Below are 20,299 nucleotides of genomic sequence, written 5' to 3'. Positions count from 1 at the left end.
GTCTGCCTAAGACATACTCTATATGTTTATCTCCACGTTTACCACCATGCAACCAGCCGATTATCTGGATGTTTACCCACTCATGGTTGGCAGGGAATGTATGAACATGCAAGTCAATGCGCGCACATGTAATAAGTATGAAAATATGATTTCAATTTCTGAACGCGCTCATGCGTATACATACACTCATATGAGCATGTGCAGATTCACAAGATAGGATAGAAGATGTATGCCTTTTAACATCGTGTACTATACAAATAAATATTTTTCTTACTAATATAAATTAAATTTATCACAGCAATACACATAATATACATATACATACATAATATTGCTGTGATAAATTTAATTTCTATTAGTAAGAAAAATATTTCTTTGTAAAGTATACGATGTTAAAAGCAAAAAACTGAAAATTTATTCTGTCGAGATGTTAGCATCTTGACTTTCCAAGCGCTTACCACCAACACCACCATTGACACTTAAGCTCCAGTTATGCATGCTTGACTTGACCTAGCCAGACTTGAGAACTGTCACATAAAAGATCTGTTTAATGAGCCTTGCATGTATTTGATTACCGAACGCTTGACTTGACTTGAAAGTCTATTGAATTTAGAATTTCAAATTACGTTGACATTTCAGAGAGTGGCATCTTTGCTCTCTCCTTTTATTTTGACATTTCAGAGAGTGTCAGCTCGGTTCTTTCCCTCGCTTTTTTACATAGCACGCTTCATTTCATTTTCATCATTTCATTTTAATCGTCTCTTTTAATTTTCTAAATTTAATTTGCCAGAAATAAATAATCGACATAATCACAATGAATGATGACAAAATTAATAGAAGAAGTGCGTGCGCGTGAAATTTTGTATAACAAGGCCTGCGTAGGCTACCGGGTGCCGAGCAAGAAGAAGGCTGCTAGGGTAAGCGTGGCAAAGGAGCTAGGTGCTACTGGTAAGTAATTGTTATTATTATTTATAAGATTTTAATATATTTTGTATATATGTACATATATATATAGGTAGAATTTAATAGTTTATGTTGGGTTTATTTTACAGCTGAGCAATGTTCGAAGAGGTGGCTGACTCTAAGGGAGAGATTCAGTGGGGCGAGTAACACCGAAACCTGGCCATTGTTCGATAATATGAGCTTTTTAAAACTATATATACAGCCCAGACCGTAAGTTAATCTTTTTTTTAATATTTTATACGTATTAAATATTTATTTCCCTTCTACAGAAATCGCTGCACCACAAACATTTTAGAAGATATGTATTCGCAGGAGCTGTTGGTGCCATTTAGTTTTGAAAGTTCTCCGACTATTTTATCGTCGCCTTCTGTTCATTAAGATATGAACATGAAAGTTTTGTAACCTTAAGATAGAATTATATATACAAAATTATATTTTTGACACAACTACATTAATACATAAAAATATACATGTAAACAATAAATTAAATAAAAAGTATATACAGTCCACTAAATGTCAAGTGCAATGATAAGCAACAAAATTGTAATATGAGACTTGCTCATAAAAATGTGAAAATCATTGCACATAAAAGAAAACTCATAAATTAGAGTATACATAATACTAATATTAAAATACAAAATATACATACTCGAAATATTAATGCACACAAGCAACAGATAAGAAAGTATCAAGCGTGTGTACGTATGTGTATAAGTGCGTTAGATGCACTAATCTAAAAAAACTATAAAATATCAATGCGTTGGTATCTGGAAAATGCAATAAAAATATAATACATATTTACATATGTGTATGCACACTAAGCATACACACATATACATATATACATAGTTAAGAAATTAGAATTAAGAAATGTATTGAGGGAAGAAATTTTAATAAAGAAAATCAGAGTCAAAAGTGAACTCTCACAGTACAGACTTAAGCAAAGACTGTTTTTTCTGTACATTTGGTCCTTCGATCCTCTTTTTGAAAAAGAATCGAGCAAGTGCAAGTACTAGAAGCCTCTTAAAAGAAAAAGAGCATTACTTAGCCAAGTAAAAATAAATGTAAGCCGGAATAGCAAAGACTACCTGCATTTATAAAAATTACTTTTAGTAAAAGTTAAAAAAATTTTTGAAAGCGTCCTTGTGGCTATAACAACAAGAACAGTACAAAAAAAAAAAATATATATATACAAAACCATCTATAAAGAAGCAAATATGAAGAATTTGCTAACACGACAGAAGGAGTTGGGAGATCTAGCTGCGTTGGAGGAGCAGAAAATCCTGAGCGGAAAGATAAGAAAGGCTTCATGTCTGGAATATATGTATCATATTCAGACTGTTATGAAAGATTTTACTGCAAATCATAATAAAATAATGGCTAAGAAGAGTCAAGAAGCTGAGGAATACATTGCGAAGAACTACTTCGAGCATGTAATGCAAACAATGGAGAATTCTATTCAGAATTTAAGAATTCAAAGTACTGCCGAAGGTGTTTCAGCAGTGAGCAGCATGTGGCAAATAGAATCTACGCCACAAACTATTCAGGTCGCACCACCTGAAGCCGCGTCTGGCGTTGAAAGAAAATATCAACGTCGAGCAAAAATGCTCAAAAGCACGATGGATGAAATACGAAGAAATGCATTAGATTCTCTCGAGCAAATGAGAGAATTCAAAACCAAGCTTCAAATACAATTAGAAAATGTTGAACAATCATATTTTGAAACTCAAAATATCAAATAAGTTGAAACAACTGAAGAATCTATTGAGGAACAAATAGATGTATTTCGTCAAGAATACAAAATCATCATCGAAAGGATAACGGAGAAATTAAATAATTATAATTCACCACAAACAATGTATTCCAATATAAAACTGCAGGAAATTAAAATTCCGATGTTTTACGGTGAAATGAAACAATGGTCGTCATTCCACGATCTTTTTAAAAGTTTGGTGCATGATTCGAAGCACTTTACAGAAGTGGAAAAGATGTTCCGATTGAAGACATCATTAGGTGGAGAAGCTGGTAGATTAATTCAACATCTACCAGTAACAGCAACAAATTATGAAGCTGCTTGGCAAATTCTCAAGGAAAGGTATGAGAATAGAAGACTACAATTTACAGCACAAGTAGACAGACTACTTGATCAACCGACAGCAAATGGAGAAAGTGCACAAAGCATGAAGCAGCTGTTAGATACCACCAAAGAATGCATTTATGCTTTAAAAGGGCTAAATCTAAATTTAAATGACGAACAAGCCATCATAGCTCGGATAGTGGTTCGAAAACTAGACAAAGAAAGTCTACGTTTATACGAGCAAAACGTAAAAAAAAGTATGGATATGCAAATCCTAGATGACGTCTTCAGTTTTCTGGAACAGCAATATCAAGCTCTAGAAGCAATACGCGACAGAAAACCAACTAAATGGAACAATCAAAAGCAACCACAGCGAACACCTACATTTTATACAGCGGCATAAAATAATTGTGTATACTGCAAGGTTCCTGGATCAAATTGGTGAATGCAGAAAGTTTCAGACATTGACTACGATGAATCGAAGAAGATTCATAACAAACAACAAGTTATGCTACATTTGCCTTGATCACGTATATGAAGGAAAATGTAATAATAACAAGTAAGGAAGAGCTAAGTTCGGGTGTCACCGAACATTTTATACTCTCGCATGATAAAGTGATAATCGAGATTTCATTATCCGTCATTTACATATTTTTTTTATTTTGCTGTAAAATTAATTAGAATTAAATTCTGAGAAATTTACCGATATTTTCGGTGAAAAATTAGGTTAGGTTAGATTAGGCACTGAGTTCTTCGTGTTCGATATAAGGGACCTTGGAAAGCTATATATATGTGTAAAGTTTTATTCCGCTATCATCATTTGTTCCTAATGTATATATTATACAGAGAAGGCATCAGATGGAATTCAAAATAGCGTCATATTGGAAGAAGGCGTGGTTGTGAACCGATTTCACCCATATTTCGTACATGTCATCAGGATGTTAAGAAAATATTCTGTACCGAATTTCATTGAAATCGGTAGAGTAGTTCCTGAGATATGGGTTTTGGTTAATAAGTGGGCGACGCCACGCCCATTTTCAATTTTTAAAAAAAGCCTGGGTGCAGCTTCCTTCTGCCATTTCTTCCGTAAAATTTTGTGTTTCTGACGTTTTTTGTTAGTCGGTTAACGCACTTTTAGTGATTTTCAACATAACCTTTGTATGGGAGGTGGGCGTGGTTATTATCCGATTTATTTCATTTTTGAACTGTATATGGAAATGCCTGAAGGAAACGATTCTGTAGAGTTTGGTTGACATAGCTATAGCAGTTTCCAAGATATGTACAAAAAACTGTTTAGGGGGCGGGGCCACGCCCACTTTTCCAAACAAATTCCGTCCAAATATGCCCCTCCCTAATGCGATACTTTGTGCAAAATTTCACTTTAATATCTTTATTTATGGCTTAGTTATGACACTTTATAGGTTTTCGGTTTCCGCCATTTTGTGGGCGTGGCAGTGGGCCGATTTTGCCCATCTTCGAACTTAACCTTCTTATGGAGCCAAGAAATACGTGTACCAAGTTTCATCGCGATACCTCAATTTTTACTCAAGTTACAGCTTGCACGGACGGACGGACAGACAGACATCCGGATTTCAACTCTACTCGTCACCCTGATCACTTTGGTATATATAACCCTATATCTGACTCTTTTAGTTTTAGGACTTACAAACAACCGTTATGTGAACAAAACTATAATACTCTCTTTAGCAACTTTGTTGCGAGAGTATAAAAAGAAGTGCAATAAGTGTGAAAGAAATCAACATAATTTATTGCACTTCAATGAATTCCAAAAAGGAAAAGGAGGAAGTAAAGAAAATGTCACAAAAACATCTTCCACAATGATGACGAAACATTCGGAAATGGCGATACTCCTAGCAACAGCACAGATAAGGGTGAAGGCAGCAAATGGAGAGTATGTGACATTGCGAGCTCTAATCGATCAAGGATCCAAAAAAAACTACTATTTCCGAAGAAGCATCTCAAATACTTCATTTACCAAGAAGAATAGAAGTAACTGAACTACAAGGTTTAGGAAATACCGCAGTGGGAGTGTCCAAATTTAAAATCAACATTAAAATCAAGCCGAGATTCCTAAGCAACGAGGCGTACAATGTCGAAGCACTAATTTTGCCGAAATTAGCGAGTGCTCAACCAGACAAAACGTTTAAATGGGATGTAGAACAATTGAAAAACTACACTTTAGTTGATCCCAATTTCAATAAATCAGATCGAATCGATATTGTCATTGGAAGTGACATATATGCCGACATACTAGAAGAAGGTATATTTAAAAAGGATCGAATACTAGGTCAAGCTACGAAATTGGGCTGGATATTGTCGGGAGTTTTACAACAACCGAGAAAAAACAGTACAATTTTAGCAGCGGTTACTACAACATTGGAGAAGTTTTTGGAAATAGAAGACACTACAACTCCAGCAGATACAGCAGATGATGATGAATGCCTAAGAATTTTTGAAAAAACAACAGTAAGAGATGGAAATAATCGATTTGTCGTCAATCTACCTTTTAAACAAGAAAAAGAATTGGGCGATTCTCGCAAACAAGCTATGGCGAGGTTTCTTAGTCTTGAGAAAAGGTTCGCTTCAAATAACGAGTTAAAACAACAATATGTGCAATTTATGAAAGAATATTCAGAAATGGGCCACATGGAAAAAGCAAGTGAAAATAAATGCGGAAAATACTATTTGCCACATCAAGCAGTGATTCGAGAAGACAGTAGAACGACTAAACTACGAGTAGTTTTCGATGCGTCTGCAAAAACTACAAATGGAAGTAGTTTAAATGACATCCTCTTCATATTAATACATGAATATGTATTAACTAGTGATATTGAAAAGATGTTTCGACAAATTAAAATAACAGATAGTGATCAAGATTACCAACGTATATTGTGGAGAGAAACAAAAGGAGAGCCGATAGAAGAATACAAACTACAAACAGTTACATATGGGACAGCATCAGCTCCTTTTTTGGCAACGAGAACTTTACAAGAAATTGCCAAACTATGCGAGCCCCACAACTATTTGCTTTCAAACATCATTAAAAACGACTTCTACATGGAAGATTTAATGACAAGAGCAGATTCAATAGATGAATGTAAGGCCATTCAGTATGAAATATCGAAACAACTACAAAAATATGGATTTCACTTAAGGAAGTGGATGTCAAACAACAATGAAATCATAGCAACAATTCCGGTAAATAATGCGAATGAAGTAATAAAAATAGCAGAAGACGAAACAATAAAGACATTGGGTATTCAATGGGATCCTACCAAAGACATGTTTGGATTTAATACGAATCTTTCAACGCAAAAGCTGGTTACAAAAAGACAAGCTTTATCTGATTTAGCGCGAATTTTCGACCCAATGGGATGGCTTTCACCAACAACCGTTATAGCAAAGTTATTTATACAGAAACTTTGGTAGATGAAACTCAACTGGGACGAGTTACTTGACGAGAATTTAACAAAAGAATGGCAAGAGTTTATGCAGCATATACCAGAGATGAAAAGAATAAAAATTCCTAGATGGTTTGAAACTAAAAACAACTTTAAATTTGAACTACATGGATTCGCAGATGCTTCAGAGAAAGCTTATGCAGCAGTTGTATATGCTAAAGTTGGATCAGTTATAACAATTGTTGCTGGTAAAACTAAAGTGAATCCAATTAAAAATAAGAAAACGTTACCAAAACCGGAACTATGCGGGGCTCACCTACTTGCTAAATTGCTGCAAAGGATAAAAACAGTCATCAACAGAGAAATGAAAATATTTGCTTGGAGCGATTCAACTATAACGTTAGCATGGATAAATAATTGCCAAAGTAAAGACAGATTTATTAGAACACGAATAGAAGAAATCAAATTACTTGTTTCCAATGCGAAATGGCAACACGTTGGAACAAAGGACAATCCAGCTGATGTAGCAACCAGAGGGGTACTGGCGAACAAACTAATAGAACACGATCTATGGTGGAAGGGACCAAAATGGTTGCGAGAAGAGGAACATCATTGGCCAATAAAGAAGATTATTCAAATCGATGCAACGTATGTGACAACCTCAGAGGAATTACATTTCTTGGAAAAGGTAATACTTAAATATTCTAGTTTAGCAAATTAATAAGGGTAGTAGCTTATATTTTGCGATTTGTAAAAAGAATAAGAGGGAAAAAATGCCCTGAATACTTAGTTAAATCTGAAATGAAGGAAGCTGAAGAAATGTTAATAAGATATCAGCAAAAATTACAATTTAGAGAAGAAAGTTTAGAAATAAAAAAAGAAATTAATCATAAAAGTAGCATTGCAAGCTTAAATCCAATTTTGGATAATAAGGGAATCCTTCGTGTAGGAGGTAGATTGGGTAATTCAAATCTTCAATTTAATCAAAAGCACCCAATAATATTAAATAAGTCACATTTGTCATCATTGATAATTGAAAATATTCATAAAATAACTTTACATGGAGGAAACAAGTTAATGGAATCAATGATTAGAAGGAATTACTGGATTGTTGGATTGAAGAATTCTATAAAAAAGACAATTCGAACTTGTAGTAGATGCGTACGTTACCGCAAAGAAGTAGCAAAACAATTATTGGGAAATCTTCCAGAATTCCGAGTATCTATGTCAATTCCATTTACACACGTTGGTATAGACTATGCAGGACCGATTCATATGAAATGTTCAAAAGGACGAGGACAAAAAACATTTAAAGGATATATAGCTGTATTTGTTTGTATGGCAACAAAAGCTATTAATTTAGAAGCAGTAAGTGATTTAACAACCGAAGCGTTCCTAGCTGCTTTGAAAAGATTTTTTGCTAGAAGAGGTAAAAGTCAACATATATATTCGGACAATGGAACAAATTTTGTCGGAGCTTGTAGAAGATTAGACCGAGATTTTAAAATGGCAATCAAAAATAATTCAGCCGTAGCTCCCATATTAGAAGCAGATAAAATTCAATGGCATTTCGGGCCCCCGGCAGCTCCTCACTTCGGAGGAATTTAGGAGGCAGGAGTGCAGTCGGTGAAATATCATTTAAAAAGAGTGATAGGCGAAACTAAATTGACATTTGAAGAAATGATTACTTTGCTATCACAGATTGAAGCAGTACTGAATTCACGACCTTTATGTGCGATAGATAGTGAAGAAGTGGAAAACCAAACAAGCTAATCTCGTACAAGGACAAATAGTTATTATTAAAGATGAAGAAACTCATCCAGCCAAATGGCCATTAGGAAAAATTATTGAAACTCATCCGGTAAAGGATGAAAATATAAGAGTTGTAACTCTAAAATTACAAACTGGCATACTTAAACGGCCCGTTCACAAATTATGCCCACTGGAGGTAACAAACAGCAGTAGAGCAGAGGAAGCAAATCATGTGACAAGTTTGCTGACTTCGAGAATAACAAAAAATACTGCAACCTCAGAACGACCGAGTAAATCAAGCAAATTGATGATGTGGTTCTTAACGATACTCATGCTTGCAACACAAACTAAGTCATTATACATTAATGATACATCTAAATCAGGAGCTTCAGTGACTAAACTAAAAAATAATACAGCAATATATTTGGAACCGATTAGTAAAATGGACATAATAAATTCAAAATGGAATTTAATAGTCTATTACGAATTAGGTACTTATTATGATCGGATGCATAAAATACAAGAATTTATTAACAGACTTGAAAATCAATGCAAAATATTGACCTATTACGAAGATGCCTGCATAATGATTACTGCAACTTTAAATGACAAATATAATAGTCTTAAAGCAAATAATGAATTGTTTATGAAAAAACAAAATAGAAAAAAGCGAGCACCATTCGAATTCGTTGGTTCAATTTACCATATATTATTCGGAATTATGGATGCTGATGACCGAGAAAATATGGAATCAAATATTAGAAATATTTTCGACAACCAAAAAGATATAGCAAAATTGTTTAAAAGGCAGACATCGGTAGTTGATTCTACCATAAATATATTAAAAAAGACAACAGATGAAGTTAACCGTAATTTTGAGAAAATGAATCAACAACTTAATAAATTTTATAACGAACTAATAAAAGATCAAAATGCTGAACGAATGACCTTGATGTTTCAAATATTAACCATTTCAATAGGAATAGTTATGGACGAATGTGAAGAAATCTGAACTTCAATAATTAATCTTCTAATTGACATAAATCATGGTCGCATAAATCCAAAACTATTAAAGCCTTCGAAACTTAATAAAAAAATTGAATTTATTAGAAACAAACTACCACACAAATTAATACTACCTGGAAGACAATCGGGTAACGAATTAAAAGAAATTTATAAATCGATGACTGCTAAAGGTTTAATTGTTGATTCACGGCTAGTCATAAACCTAGAAATTCCCTTAATATCGTATGAACCGTCAAACGTATATAAATTAAATCCACTTCCAATAAATTACAAAGGGAATATGATTATTCCAGAAATAAAGGCAGAATATTTAATATACAAGTTTGATTTGAATCAATATTCACTTATAAACCAAGTAGATCTAGATAAATGTTCTAATAACTCAGAGAATCATTACCAATGTCCTGGAAATTTAGCTTGGAAATCAGCGACGGATAATTCATGTGATGTAGCAGCTTTAAAACAATTAGAAAATGAAGCATGTGATTTCAAACCTTCTACAAATGAAAACGTTTGGATAAAATTATCTTCTCAAAATCGGTGGCTTTACAAATTATTTAGCAAAGCAATGATATATCTAGAATGTGATAATAATCAACAAATACATATGGAAATCCCTAGTCAAGGCATTATGACAATAAGAGAAGGATGCACAGTCCGGCATGAAGGAGTAACTGTAACAGCATCTCATCACGTACAATCTGAAATTAAAAAAGAATTGCTATCCTCTTCTTGGGTTAAAGATATTGAAGATATTCCAGAACTACAAATAAAACCTTTTGATTCAACATTAATAAACAATACCAAAGATATCGTACATCTTAAACAACAAATAGAACTCTTCAAAACAGAAAATATAAAATTAAAAAGTATAAATTTTCATCACGTAAGTGGTCACGTTTCGCTAACATTAGTTTTGATAATAGCATTAATCATTACTATTTTATATATAAGATCCAAATGTGTAACAAGAACTGTGACTGTTCCATTTGAACTTCCAGTTAGACATAATTAAAAAATATTAATAACTAGAGGACCCGTCCACGCTTCCCTGTGGCTAATAAATAGATAATACTACTACCATCTATGTGATTTCTATTAATTGGATTATAATTATTAGTTAATGGGATATAATATTTTGTGAAGCAACTTGTGTTAGTTTAAAAAAAAATGGATCATAAAGCATTTCGTGTGTTAATAAATCATTGCTTTTTGGAGGAAAATACTGTTGAATTTGGGCTCAGGGAAATCCACCGATGAAAAGATATTTGCTAAGTTTAAAGAGGCGAAAGCTCTGTGCAAAGTGAGTGCCTCGCAAGTTCATAATCCAACAAAAACAACGAATAACTGATTCTGAGAAGTGTTTAAGTGCTCTCTAATCGTAATAAAGCCGAAATTTTTCGTCAGTGATAGAAACATAGCTCCATCATTTCCCCCCGGAGTCCAATCGACAGTCATTGTAGAGGACTGCACATGATGAACCGGTTCTCAGGCGTGGAAAGACGAAAAAGTCGGCTGGAAAGGTTATGACATCAGTATTTTGGGATGCATGTGTTATAATATATACTCAGTGATTGATTCCTGAGCCAGTTATAATCTATTTCACTGCGTATTTGGTTGCAGTTCTTTTCTTCTATTCCAAATATTTAGCAATTCTATTATTTTTGAGAAGACTCTGTTAATTGTAAACATACATATGTATATTTAAATGATTCCTACAAACATGAATTTTGAATAAATTCTTATGATTTTGAATACATTTTTTGTATTTATAAGGTGTATTAAACTTTGACATAAAGAGAGAGGTATCCTATGTCCTTACCCTGGTTCTAAGCTACCTCCCCACCAATTTTCAGCCAAATCGGTTCAGCCGTTCTTGAGTTATAAATGGTGTAACTAACATCAACTTTCTTTTATATATGTATATATGTAGATATAGATATAGATAAAACATAATATACAAGTAAAGTTAAGATACAACTTTGGCCCCTGGCAGAATGTTCATAAAGATATGAACATGAAAGTTTTGTAACCTTAAGATAGAATTATATATACAAAATTATATTTTTGACACAACTACATTAATACATAAAAATATACATGTAAACAATAAATTAAATAAAAAGTATATACAGTCCACTAAATGTCAAGTGCAATGATACGCAACAAAATTGTAATATGAGACTTGCTCATAAAAATGTGAAAATCATTGCACATAAAAGAAAACTCATAAATTAGAGTATACATAATACTAATATTAAAATACAAAATATACATACTCGAAATATTAATGCACACAAGCAACAGATAAGAAAGTATCAAGCGTGTGTACGTATGTGGATAAGTGCGTTAGATGCACTAATCTAAAAAAACTATAAAATATCAATGCGTTGGTATCTGAAAAATGCAATAAAAATATAATACATATTTACACATGTGTATGCACACTAAGCATACACACATATACATATATACATAGTTAAGAAATTAGAATTAAGAAATGTATTGAGGGAAGAAATTTTAATAAAGAAAATCAGAGTCAAAAGTGAACTCTCACAGTACAGACTTAAGCAAAGACTGTTTTTTCTGTACACCTTCGGAGTTGTCGTCTTCAACTCCGATCCGGAAAAGAGTCAAGAAAACAAACAGCGATGACGACAGCTGTTTCAAAGAAGCGTGCGAGCTATACAAAAGCATGTGTGCAGAGAGGAACAATTGCAGCGAGGCGGTGAGGTCGTTTGGTGTTATGTTGACCTCTATCATGAACGGTATGAGCGAGGTAAAGCAAATGAAAGCAATACAAGTTTTAACAAATTCGTTATTTGCTATTAAATCGGAACCCGAATATTTTTTTTTTATTTTTAAATCATTTGTTTGTTGTTTTATACATATATTGAATTAATATGTAAAAATGTTTAAAACGCTTGATACCTAGACATAAGGAACAACAATGTACCTCATTTTTCAAAAATAGTTTTAAAATGTTTAAAAGGCTTGTTACCTAGACATAAGAAACAACAATGTATCTCATTTTTCAAAAATAGTTTTAAAATTTTTAAAACATTAATTTTTTTAAATAGTTTTAAGAATGTTCAAAAGGGTTTTAAGAATGTTTTTGAAAAAATAAAATAATTTGTTTTTATAACTCTTGTCTGTCTTTTATTTATTGTGTGCTATGTGGTTATGTTGGTAGTGATTAATGATTGGAAGGTTGTTGTCACTGTGTAGTTGCAAAAAACATTCACCAAATATTTTTAAAGAATGATAGCGTTTTGATAGGGAAAACTTATCCTATTTTGCCTAAAGTATGTACTTGTGATTATACGGCCTATGCCTTATTTACTAATTACATACCGTCATAATCATGATTTATTGTCGGTAAATAAAATACGAGTATATAACGGGTGATTTTTTTGAGGTTAGGATTTTCATGCATTAGTATTTGACAGATCACGTGGGATTTCAGACATGGTGTCAAAGAGAAAGATGCTCAGTATGCTTTGACATTTCATCATGAATAGACTTACTAACGAGCAACGCTTGCAAATCATTGAATTTTATTACCAAAATCAGTGTTCGGTTCGAAATGTGTTTTATCGACAAATTTTGTTCAGCGATGAGGCTCATTTCTGGTTGAATGGCTACGTAAATAAGCAAAATTGCCGCATTTGGGGTGAAGAGCAACCAGAAGCCGTTCAAGAACTGCCCATGCATCCCGAAAAATGCACTGTTTGGTGTGGTTTGTACGCTGGTGGAATCATTGGACCGTATTTTTTCAAAGATGCTGTTGGACGCAACGTTACGGTGAATGGCGATCGCTATCGTTCGATGCTAACAAACTTTTTGTTGCCAAAAATGGAAGAACTGAACTTGGTTGACATGTGGTTTCAACAAGATGGCGCTACATGCCACACAGCTCGCGATTCTATGGCCATTTTGAGGGAAAACTTCGGACAACAATTCATCTCAAGAAATGGACCCGTAAGTTGGCCACCAAGATCATGCGATTTAACGCCTTTAGACTATTTTTTGTGGGGCTACGTCAAGTCTAAAGTCTACAGAAATAAGCCAGCAACTATTCCAGCTTTGGAAGACAACATTTCCGAAGAAATTCGGGCTATTCCGGCCGAAATGCTCGAAAAAGTTGCCCAAAATTGGACTTTCCGAATGGACCACCTAAGACGCAGCCGCGGTCAACATTTAAATGAAATTATCTTCAAAAAGTAAATGTCATGAACCAATCTAACGTTTCAAATAAAGAACCGATGAGATTTTGCAAATTTTATGCGTTTTTTTTTAAAAAAAAGTTATCAAGCTCTTAAAAAATCACCCTATACATATGTTTTCGTTAGAAGCATTACTTTACAGAATTCATTTGCCATATGCCTGTGTAATCTTCCTAATACAGATAATTACCATCTTTTTCAGTAAATAAAACAATATTTATAGATATATCCATGGTTTAATAAAATATCACAAAAAAGTTAACGTAACAAAAAGTATAGTATAAAGGTACTTAGATTACAATTTTATACATAAAAATATGTATATATTTCAAATGCATAAAATACACAAACATTGCTATACACTAAATACGATCTTCTTGAAATGAAACCGCTCCCTGATTTATAAAATAATCTGCCAAAAAATCCCTTACACGGAATGCGTCGAGTTGTACTTATTGAATGTAATGCACCTCCAACACTCATTAAATTCCATGGTCTGCGGTGTCTGTGTCTACAAATGTATCTGGACAATACCAACGATCATGGTCATTCAACATTACAAAATTGTGAAAAACCAAGCAGGTTAACACAATTGTTTCGCAGTTCTTTTGGGCTAAAGTCTATTACCTTTTGTAGAACACGCCATCGAGCAGTTAAAATACCAAAGCTATTTTCGATTACTCTACGAGCTCGGGATAACCGGTAATTGAAAATTGCTTTGTTTCGTGGCAGCTGTGCACCGGGGTAAGGCCGTATTAAGTTTTCCTTCAATGGGAACGCTGCGTCGGCCACAAAAAAATGTGGAAAATCTGTTGAGGATTCATTCCATAATGGAGCTCTTGGTGGTAGTGGCAATTTGTTTTCCAAGAGTGCTTGACCAAATTTAGTTTGCTGAAAGACACCTTGAAATAAAATAAAAATAAGTAAATATTGAAATATTGCAAATCTTTTAAAATACCTCCGTCACTTTGTCCGCCATAGCTACCAATGCTGGCAGAGGTGAACGTATACCTAGCGTCGCAGGATGCCATTAAAACTATACTATAAACCTTTTTATAGTTATAAAATAACGAGCCTGAATTTTGTGGACGAATAATAGCTATATGCTTCCCGTCAATTGCTCCGACACAGTTGGGTATATTCCACAGTTTTAAACAATTTGCAGCAATGTCTTTATATTGTGCGGTAGTTGGCTCGCTAAGGTATATCGGACACAGGTGTAACCAAAATATTTCACACGTTTCAAGTACGATATTCCGCACTGTTGTTTTCCCTAATTTATGCATCGAGGCTATGATCTCAAAAGGTGTTCCATAAGCGAGGTACCTAAAAAATAAATGAGAATACAATTAAATGAATATATGTACTTCAAGGATTGTTTTACTTACATTGAAGTTATAACCACTCGCTCCTCGACGCCAATTTGTTGTTTTGGTTTTTTTAAAAACGGACTAATAATATTTAAAAGAAGGTTGTATACTGGCCGATTCATCCGTGTTAAAGCAAATAGTTTTTGGTCGTCTTCTTTTAATTTTAAAAAGTTCTTCCAGAAGAAACCATTTGGGTTTCTATCCCGATTTGCTGGATGAACGGACCAGCGGCGTTTACGTCTTCTTAATACTTTTCTTCTTTGAAGGCGAAGAATATTTAAATATAATAGTTCATGGAATAAATCACTATCCATTATTAAAGTTAATATATTCAGCAAAACAATTTGTTTTAATATTGATTAAATTTTCACAAGCTTCACATATCAAGTCAAATGTCACATTTGTGTGCTCTCTCAACATTCAAAAACAGCTGATTTCTACGCGCTGTGTTTAGTATAATTGCAGTTACGTTTCACAAGTCACCTTTTTCGAAGCTGAGTTGAGTCAAGCATGCATAACAAGAGCTTTAGGATGCGCTGACTTAAGTATGGTTTGGTTATGCATGTAAGAAACATACGATGGTTCTTATAATTTTGTTTAAGTATAGAAATATTCCTTTGTAGAACACTTGCTTTCGCAAACATACAGACAAATGTGCAAACGACATAATATATGTATGTATGTATGATTGTCTAGCATTTTGCTTCTGAATATCACTAAGAAGAATAACTTCTTCCGCGCGTAGGGACTCCACGCACCTTTTTTTATTAAATTAACATTATTATATATGATTACTAGCTGACCCGGCGATCTTCGCCCCGCCCAATTTTTATTTTTTTTTTTTGGAAATCATAGACTCGTATAACTTTACCACAAATAATATAAACTTCAAAAAACGTATTTAATGTTTTTAATGTTTGTAGCGCCATCTACTGTAACATAGCGCACTCAATACCGCTGTTAGCGCCACCACCGCTCTTTGCTAATAATAAACAAATAATTTGCAATAAATAAATAATGCGACTATAAGGAGAGTTATAAACTATCCTATCTTTCAAGTTGGACCAAACTGCACACAGTGTTGAAAATTTCATTAAAATCGGTTCAGTAGTTTAGGAGTCCATCGAAAACAAACATCGTGACACGTGATTTTTATATATTAAGATAAGTACTTATGCCTTGTATTGTATTGTATAATTGTAAAAGAGTACTCAAAATGGAGGCCCCGCCTATTTTGAGCATGACGGTGATAATGTTAAAAGAAACAGCCAACAAACAAACTACCAACAAATGGACGCAAAAAAGAATATCGAGACAGACTACTGACACACTACGATCTTCTTAACGATGACGATGAGTAGTATAAGGGAAGAGCAAATAAAAATTTATGAGAAAATTAAATATAAACCAAAGTTGCAAATGGAGCCAATGTCAGGGAAGATAGGAAGGAAAATATCCAAATTTCAATTGTAAGCCGCGAGTTAAGGACATAGCCTCGCTCCGGGTCCCACATACACACTCACATACATCTTATACTATGTTCAGACCGACACCTAATCACACGATTTCGGCTGTTGCATGGATTATCCCACTAATCTTAAAAATTTATCAAGATTTCGCCATACAGAAATGACAGTTCCAAATCACTTCATTGAAATGATTTGAAACTGATCCACGCTAAATCTGTCCGTGCGACTCTGATTTTGCGCAATCTACTTGTCAGCACTGGAAAAATACTAGTCAGCACTGGAAATCTGTTACGTTATCACAGCTGATTTAGACACTACAAAGGGAAAAAAATGTAAACAAACAAATTTTTTTTAAAGCAATGAATCTAATTTCACCTGAAAATCGATTTAACAAATGAAAAATGCATCCATTATTTCTATTACATGGAAAATATTAAAAAAGACGGCTTTTATTTCAAAATATCATATGACAATCTTTTCTTTTGATAAATATTAAGCCATGTGAATTCTTGAATGACAATAACAGCTGTTTTTTGATCTTTCTAACCGCAGTGAGAACACTGTTGGGTTATGAAATGATTAAATGTAATCTAATCTTTGAAATTTTCGGTCTGAACATAGTATTATTGTTTAACGAAGACGAACTATGTAAACCGATAGAACTTGTTTTGACATGCACTATCAGTCGAACAATAGAAATGAACTATGCCTGCAATACCAACCAAACATGCATTATCTAGAAATGCATTCTCGACATATAAACAACAAACATCTGGCAATGGAATAATTCACTGCGATAACCACCTCCGCATCTCAACAATAACAAACAAGTGATAGCAAGATAACAGATATCGAATTACAACAAATAAGTTGCAAGCAGATAACAGCAGCCGCACTCCACAAGTATAAATAGCACTAAGATTATAAAATGTAGTCAGTAAGAAGTTATGATTAATGATGCGTAGTTTTAAAGATTTAAGCATACAAAGGGACTTAGGGACGAAACAATCGACTTGCTTGTAAACGGGGCATCACGACAGGATAAAATATATGTCATACTAACTGTTAAATCTATTGCTATTGCCATTGCCAAATCTGTATGAGGGCATTTGTTATCGTAACATAATCATTTGCGAAAAGGCGTCGGGTAGGTTCGAGCTGATGTATGTATGTATCGCATGTTTTGATCTATTGAAATGTTTAAATCTTTTATGTGGAAAATAAAAAACGTTGAAAGATCCTTTTTTTTACAAATGTATATCTGGAGAAAACAAGAAAAGGCGAAAAATTCTTTTTTTAAATATGTGTTTCTAGGAAAAATAAGAATTCATATTTTTGGACTACTATATAATAATTGTGGCATAAATTTTATATATCAAATAAAATAATAAATCTAATATGAGCATAGATATTTTGATTTATGCTTGTATAAGTTTAATAAATTTAAGACTTCGCTTATTCCCAACCGAATTTGCATAATGTTTCTGTAAATCAACAATATTAAACTAAATATTAATTTTTGGGAAAAATGTTATTCTGAAAACGTACTTTATTTTCATAGTATAACACAGTCGTCTTAATACTCGCTCTTCTAAATTTCTTATTCTTCTTCTTAATTGGCGTAGACACCGCTTATGCGATTATAGCCGAGTCCACAACAGCGCGCCAGTCGTTTCTTCTTTTCGCTACGTGGCGCCAATTGGATATTCCAAGCGAAGTCAGGTCCTTCTCCACTTGGTCCTTCCAACGGAGTGGAGGTCTTCCTCTTCCTCTGCTTCCCGCGGCGGGTACTGCGAGGAAAACTTTCAGAGCTGGAGTGTTTTCGTCCATCCGGACAACATTACCTAGCCAGCGTAGCCGCTGTCTTTTAATTCGCTGGACTATGTCAATGTCGTCGTATATCTCGCACAGCTCATCGTTCCATCGCATGCGATATTCGCCGTGGCCAACGCGCAAAGGACCATAAATCTTTCGCAGAACTTTTCTCTCGAAAACTGGCAACGTCGACTCATCTGTTGTTGACATTGTCCAGGCCTCTGCACCATATAGCAGGACGGGAATTATGAGTGACTTATAGAGTTTGTTCTTTGTTTGTCGAGAGAGGACTTTGCTTCTCAATTGCCTACTTAGTCCGAAGTAGCACCTGTTGGCAAGAGTTATCCTGCGTTGGATTTCTAGGCTGACATTGTTGGTGGTGTTTACGCTGGTTCCAAGATAGACGAAATTATCTTCAACTTCAAAGTTATGACTGTCAACAGTGACGTGAGTGCCAAGTCGCGAGTGCGACGACTGTTTGTTTGATGACAGGAGATATTTCGTCTTGCCCTCGTTCACTGCCAGACCCATTTCTTTTGCTTACTTGTCCAGTCTGGAGAAAGCAGACCTAACGGCGCGGGTGTTGAGGCCGATGATATCAATATCATCGGCATACGCCAGCAGTTGTACACTCTTATAGAAGATGGTACCTTCTCTGTTGAGTTCTGCAGCCCGAACTATTTTCTCCAGAAGCAGGTTGAAAAAGTCGCACGATAGGGAATCACCTTGTCTGAAACCTCGTTTGGTATCGAACGGCTCGGAGAGGTCCTTCCCGATCCTGACGGAGCTTTTCGTGTTGCTCAACGTCAGTTTACACAGCCGTATTAGTTTTGCGGGGATACCAAATTCAGACATCGCGGCATAAAGGCAGCTCCTTTTCGTGCTGTCGAAAGCAGCTTTGAAATCGACAAATAGGTGATGAGTGGAACGTCTGCTCCATCGTCATCGATTGGGGAATCGGGTTCGCCTTCTCCCGGTGTTGTGCCATTACTGCCTTTCAGCAGGTTGGAGAAGTGTTCCCTCCATAATTTAAGTATGCTCTGGGCATCGGTAACTAGATCACCTTGGGGGGTTCTACAGGAGTATGCTCCGGTCTTGAAACCTTCTGTAAGCCGCCGCATCTTTTCGTAGAATTTTCGAGCATTATACCTGTCAGCCAGCTTATCCAGCTCTTCATACTCACGCATTTCGGCCTCTTTCTTCTTCTGTCTGCAAATGCGTCTCGCTTCCCTCTTCAACTCTCGGTATCTATCCCATCCCGCACGTGTTGTGGTCGACCGTAACGTTGCGAGGTAGGCAGCTGTTTCGGTTGCAGCTGTACGTAAGGAGTTTGAAATGCCGTCCCACAGTTCCCTTATACCGAGTTGTTGACGAGTGCTCTCAGAGAGCAGGAGGTCAAGCCGAGTAGAGAATCGTTCGGCTGTCTGTTGTGATTGCAGCTTCTCGACGTCGAGCCTTCCTTGTGTTTGTTGGCGTGCGTTTTTTGCTGCACAGAGGCGGGTGCGAATTTTGGCTGCAACAATATAGTGGTCCGAGTTGATGTTAGGACCTCGGAGCGCACGCACATCTAAAACACTGGAGACGTGTCTTCCGTCTATCACAACATGATCGATCTGGTTGGTAGTTTTTCGATCCGGAGACAGCCAGGTAGCTTGATGGATCTTCTTATGCTGGAATCTAGTACTACAGATAACCATATTTCGGGCCCCGGCGAAGTCGATCAGCCTCAACCCATTTGGGGATGTTTCGTCGTGGAGGCTGAATTTACCGACCGTAGTACCAAAGATACCTTCTTTGCCCACCCTGGCGTTGAAGTCGCCAAGCACGATTTTTACATCGTGACGGGGGCATCTCTCATAAGTGCGCTCCAAGCACTCATAAAAGGCATCTTTGGTCACATCGTCCTTCTCTTCCGTCGGGGCGTGGGCGCAAATCAGCGATATGTTGAAGAACCTCGCTTTGATGCGGATTGTGGCTAGACGTTCATTCACCGCAGTGAATGATAGTACTCGGCGACGGAGTCTCTCTCCCACCACGAATCCCACACCAAACCTGCGCTCCTTTATATGGCCACTGTAGTAAATGTCACAAGGACCTACTCGTCTCTGTCCTTGTCCCGTCCATCTCATTTCTTGGACGGCGGTGATGTCAGCCTTTGTTTTCACGAGGACATCAACCA

General features: G+C 35.4%; 1 pseudogene; it reads right to left on the bottom strand.

The window, feature by feature from the left end:
• Positions 1-13,621: 13,621 nt before the first annotated feature.
• On the bottom strand, positions 13,622-17,636 carry LOC125779415 (putative nuclease HARBI1; annotated as a pseudogene).
• Between the last annotated feature and the right edge of the window lie 2,663 nt (positions 17,637-20,299).

This window comes from Bactrocera dorsalis, chromosome 6 (genome assembly GCF_023373825.1).
Source record: "Bactrocera dorsalis isolate Fly_Bdor chromosome 6, ASM2337382v1, whole genome shotgun sequence".
Taxonomy (NCBI): Eukaryota; Metazoa; Arthropoda; class Insecta; order Diptera; family Tephritidae; genus Bactrocera; species Bactrocera dorsalis.
The sequence above is the reverse complement of the archived record's forward strand: the minus strand, read 5'-3'. Positions and strand labels throughout refer to the sequence as shown.